This window comes from Nannospalax galili, unplaced genomic scaffold (genome assembly GCF_000622305.1).
Source record: "Nannospalax galili isolate Female #2095 unplaced genomic scaffold, S.galili_v1.0 scaffold1513, whole genome shotgun sequence".
Lineage (NCBI taxonomy): Eukaryota > Metazoa > Chordata > Mammalia > Rodentia > Spalacidae > Nannospalax > Nannospalax galili.
In genome coordinates, this window is record NW_008333402.1 from 377,409 (window position 1) to 383,405 (window position 5,997).

Sequence of the window (5,997 nt, forward strand, 5' to 3'; positions counted from 1 at the left end):
AACTATAACAGAAGCCATAATGCTCAATCTTGCAAGTACCCGGGAAAGGAAAATAAAATGAGCCTTGATGCTCCGCCATAGTGGCCATCAAATGTTTAGGAAAGATTTTTCTTTTTACTTGAGGTAGACACACTTGGAGAGGTCAGAAGAAAGCTTTCTGGAATTGGTTCTTCCCTTCCACTTTGTTGAGGCAGGGTCTCGCTTGTTATCTCTGCCATACTGTGAACTCCAGGCTAGCTTCAGCTTCTGAGAGACAAAAGTCTCCGGTGTCTTCCTCTGCTCTTGCCATAGGAGTGTGGGGGTTACAGAGGCATGCTACCTGCTGAATGTGGCTTACATGTAGGTTCCAGGAATCAAACTCATGTCATCAGACTTGTGTGGGAAGGACTTTTACCCACTGAGCCATCTCACTAGCCCAGAACTTAATTTTTTTAATTAAGTTTTTTTGTGTGCTAGGGATGGAACCAGGATCTTCAGCTAGGCAAGCACTCTACCTAGGAGCTACATCCCTAGCTCTTGGTTTTTTGAGGCAGGGTCTCACTATGTAACTCAGGCTGACCTTGAATTTGCAATCCTTATGCCTCAGCCTCCTTTAGTGCTCCAATTACAGATGTGTACTGTCACACATGGCCAGAACAGAACTTTATTATGGGAACTTGGAGTATCCCCGAAGTAGTTTGAGTAGCAAAAGTTGTCATCAAATAACATCACCATTATACCATTCTTGATGATGGTCCAGGCAGCATATGAGTGATTAGCTTCTGGGATCAGGTGACTGCCCTGGGCCCACTGGGCAGTGCAGAGCCCGGGGATGCACCATAGTGTAGCATGCTGAGCCTGGAGAATTTTCTGCTAGAGAGAATTCTAGAGGGGATCTCAGTAGTGTCTCTCCGTGACTCAAGCAAAGGCCACTGGGAATAGGGTACCCCTGGAGACGCATCCACTGTCCACCCAAGAGGGGTCACATTGGACCATGCCTTAGGGGAACTGAGCTTCAGCTTGGTGAAACCTGGAGCTGTGGGCTGATTCTAAAAGCTCCTGTCTCCAGAGTTCCCACCCAGCTCTTGTTGGCCTGGGCTCCCAGCATGTCCCACAGCCAAGGGCCCCTTCCTGCTGCTCGGCCTCTGCCTGATTGCTACATTGCTTCTCCAGGCTGCCTGCTACCTGCTGAGGCTTGCCCTGGCCTGAGCTCTGGTATCTGCACTCACCTGCTTATCTAGTTCCTGCTGTGCCCAGGCAGCTACCACCTCTTTATGCCAAACTTCTGTCCACCCTGGGCGGGTGCCACTTCATCATTTCAGGCTGACTTGGAAAGTGATGTGTGTCTGGCCACCACATTCTCAGCTTGCTCCCTGACTGAGCCCAGATCCTTAATTACAACACAGCCCATAGCTTTTCCTTTCTAGGTCTGTCTGCTGACACCCATAACCCCTGCTTTGTGACACCCCTGTATCAAGTGTCCCATGTTTATTTCCTTCCTTACCAAAGCACAATTCTTGGACATCCGAGGGCCATCTGCTCTGCCAGCTTGTAGCCAGTCACACTGTAACTCCCCCACTGTGTACTGGCATTCACCCAGGAGGCCTTCCACCAAAGATTGATCTGGAAGTCAGTCTCTTGCTTTCTTGACCTCTGCCTCTGTGCGGCCAGGAAGACTATCTGTGAGAGTAAAAAGCCTGTCTCTGTATCCCTTAGCTTCTGCCTCAGTGGTCCAGGCCCTGCCTCATCTAGGAGAACAAATGCTCCTGGTCAGAACTCACCCTTCCCACATGTGGACAGCTGGCCTTCTCAATCAACAAAATCAGCAGTAGATCTGTGAAGCCAGGGGTCAAACCTCAGCAGTCAGCAAGGCCGGACTTCCCTTTCGCTCTTGGGAGATTAAGGGCCTTGGGGTCAATGGGGGAAAATCTATGAGGTGAATGAACCTGAAATGGGAGGCCAAGGCCAGCCCTGGCACAGTGTGGTTCTGAGCATACTGTACCCTCCAGGTAGCCAGGGTAACAAATGAATGGCTGGGCACATGGAAGTGTCAATTCTAGCTCCAGACAGAACCCCCTTGTGTCATTACCAAGTAATAAGTTTGGGTTTTCAATGCTAGGATCTAAGACAGGAGGAAGATTTAACACTTGGCTATCGTTTGACTACCTACCCTCCAGAATTCAGCCACTGAAACCTAATGGCTAATGAGATGTGTTAAGAGGCTCATCTTCAGTCTAGGGATGTAGGTCAGTTGATAAAGTGCTTGCCCAGCATGCATGAAACTCTAGGTGTGATCTCCAGTATGCCATGCCTGAACCCTGGCCTTGAAGATTCCCGTTTGAGAGCTCTGGGCCAGAGCATCACCCAGGTATCTGCAAGTGATTCTGATGGGCAGCTAGGAGGACACCCTGGCACCTTCCTTGGCTACATGCCAGACCTATTCTCTGCTCTTGTTCCATCATTTCTTCCTGGTTGAACACCCAGGGCCTGCTCCCTCCTGGCTCCCAACCCCGAAGAACCAGCCCTTCACCTACGGATGCTGGGGAGTGAGTGCCTTTACTGTTGTCCACAATCTCGACAGCTAGCAATTCTTTTGTTGTTTTGTTTTGTTTTGGTTGGTTGGTTTGGTTTATCTGTCTGTCTGTCTGTTTGTTTGTTTGTTTTGAGACACGGTCTCATGTAACTCAGGCTGGTCCGCAACTCACTATGTAGCTCAGGATGACCTTGAACTCCTGATCCTCCTGCCTCCATGTCCCAAGTGCTGGGAATATAGGTGTGTACCAGCAGGCCCAGTTGTGACATCTGGCACTCTCTTGGGTAAGAGTATGTGACCCAGAAGCCCCTCTCACAGGTTTATATCACCCCCTCATGTTTTGGGGCACAGACTGTTGCGTGACTCATACCCCACATTGCCACCTGTAGGGGACTATACCCATGTTTTTTGTTTTGAGGTGCTTATGTTTTAGTGAGCAGTAATTCTGCATCAGAGAAACATACCTGTTATAAGGAAGTCATCACTTTAGTGTATGTACATGTGTGTGCATGTGTGCACGTGTTCTTGTATATACATTCATGTATATGGAGGCCAGAGGACAGCCTCAGGTGGTGTCCACCCTTTTTTTGAGACAGGGTCTCTCACTGGCCTGGAACTTGTCAATCAGGCTAGCCAGCAAGCTCTAAGGATCAGCCTGTCTCTGCCTCCAGCACCCATGGAGGAGGAACCTGTGCCCTTATGTATTGTGTCTTCTCCGAACACATGAAGGGATGGGGGATGAAATCTGCCCTTTTCTAGCTACAATGTCAGATCTGCCTCGCTAAGACTCTGGGTGTAGGACAAGGCCAGACAGACACTCAGAGTTGACAGTGCTCTGAGAGATGATGCTGTCACAGCCCAGACAGATGTGTGGCCTGCACCTGTGGCAATGGGAAGAGAGTAGATTACAGAAGACATTGCCATGGTTTGAATACGTTTGACTGTGCTCCCTAAGGATTTGTATACTACAAGCTTAGTCCTCAGTATAATGATGTTGGTCTGGCAGAACCTTTAAGACATGGAGCCTACAGGGAGGTGATTAGGTCACAGGGGCCACACCTTTAATTCAGCATCACTGTGACCACAATACAGAAACAACTGACAGGAACAACTTAAGGGAAGGGACTTTTACTTCAGCTCACATTTCAGAGGGCTCAGTCCATCATGGCAGTGAAGGGATGGCAGAGAAGCTCTGTTCATGGTCAGTAAGCATGTGTGGAGGTTGTTCACAATATAACAGATCAGGAAGCAGAAAGGAAGGAAGAAACCAGGGACCCACCACCAAGGACACGCATCCACAAACCGGGCCCCACCTTCTAAAAGTTCTACAACCTCTCAAAATAGCACCACCGTCTGGGAACCAAGTATTTAAAACATGAGCCTGTTGGTTGCATTTCAGATTCAAGCCATCACATCCTTGGAAGCAATTAGTACTGGTCTCATGGCATAAGTTAGTTCTTTTAAGAGTGAGTTGTTATAAAAGAAAAACCTCTAGTCCCTCTCTAGTCTCTGGCTTATCTTTCCCTGTGGTCTTTTATGCATGAGCTTCCACCATTATAGTGTCACTGACATGAGGCCCTTGCTAGAGCCAAGCAAAATCCAGCACCATGCTCTTGGACTTCTAGAACTTGTAAGCTAAGTAAACCTCTTTGCTTTGAAAATTACCCAGCTCCAGGTAATTTGTGATAGGAACCCAAAATGAACTAAGACCATGTTAGAATGAGCTCAGTGGCTGGCTCATCTCCAACAAGTGTTTGTTATCTTTCTCAGTCCAGCTTTCAAGGGGCCCCTGGGATACTACTGGACGGTATGGTGCCCTTCAGCCTCAAGGGTTTACAAAACATCCTTCCATCTCTGTTATCTTCCTCAGGGGCTGTGACTGCAGTGTTGAGAGGAGAAGAGGGGCTGGTGTTTGGTGTTAGATGTGGCCCAGGCCTGAGCTTGAGCCAAGCCCCCTCCTGACTGTGGAGAGACGTGCTAGGTGACCAGAAGGATGTGTTCACAAGCCAATAGCCCTGAGGAAGTCTGGCTCAGGCCAGAAGGTACTGACTGTCCTTCAATCTGATAGATTCTTGGAGGTATGGTGACCCTCATGGCTTGGGAACTCACTTGGCCATGCAGAGGGCACAGAACCTACTCAGTGAGCCTGTGCTAAAAGCACTGGAGTTGGCTGGTCTGCTGCCTCCAGTAATCTTGGGGGATCTGTTCAGTACATGCTTCTAAAAGTTTGCCCTGCCATGGGGACCTAGGTCACAGCCATCTCTACCTGCCTATGTCCTGGGTCCTTACTCTGGCTCCTCTTCAGCATATCCAGTATCTCCCAGCCCATACCCAGGAGCTACACTGGTCACATCTGGTCTGTAGTTGTTGTCACAGGATGCTCAAGCACTTTGCTGAGATGCTCATGCACCTCCAGTGGCCTCTCTTTGGGCCTTGCCTGGTGTTCACTGCTTCATGAGGCTGGGAAGACCTTCCCAGGGACAGCTGCTCACCAAGGAACCTCCTTCCTTCCCATTTTACCCACTCCACTCCTTCACAGCCTCTCTCTCTCTCTCTCTCTCTCTCTCTCTCACACACACACACACACACACAGCACTTTAGTTTGGGACTTGCTTGTTTGTTGGATTTATTTACTTTTTGTTTATCTGTTTGGTTGGTTTGACTGGATCTTGCTATGTTATTTAGGCTGGTCTCAAACTCCTAGGCTCTAACGGTCCTCCTGCTTCAGTATTCCTAGTAGCTAAGACTATGTGGATATGAGGACTACGTGGATATGTGACTACAACCAACTTTTCTCTTTTTATTTCCCCCCACAAGGCAGGGTCTTACTGTGTAGCCCAAGCTGACCTGAAAAGCACCATCCTCCTGCCTTGGCCTCCCATGCTGGGATTGCAGGTGTGTAGACAGGCGCCACCACACCTGGCTTTTCTATCTAGTCCTGATTTACAGTCATGTCAGTCTGGCAGGAAGAAAATTCTTTATCTTCAAAGATAAGACAGTGCCTAAGTGAAGGATGGTTTGGACAGACGTTTTCAATGTTTGGATGGTGTGGGAGCATATCTCTACTGCTATTCTGTTTTCCACTTTCAGTATTCAGCAAATTATGAGACTTTCAACACTTTATTATATAATTTGCACATTCAGTAAAGGCACTCACCGCTGAGCCTGACAACTTGAATTCAATCCCTGGGACCCACACAATGAAAGGAGAGCACTGACTCCCAAAGCTGTCTTCTGACCTCCATATACACGCTGGGGCATACACACAACACATAAATAAATATAATAAAAAATTTTATGGGACTGTAAAGATGGTACATCGATTAATGTCATGTATTGCTCCTGCAGAGGACCTGAGTTCAGTTCCCAGCACTTTCTCTGGGTAGCTCAAAATGGCCTGGAACTCCAGCTCCAGGGGAATCTGACTCCTTTAGCTCTGTGCACGTACATTCACACAAACTTATTCATAATTTAAAATAATAAAA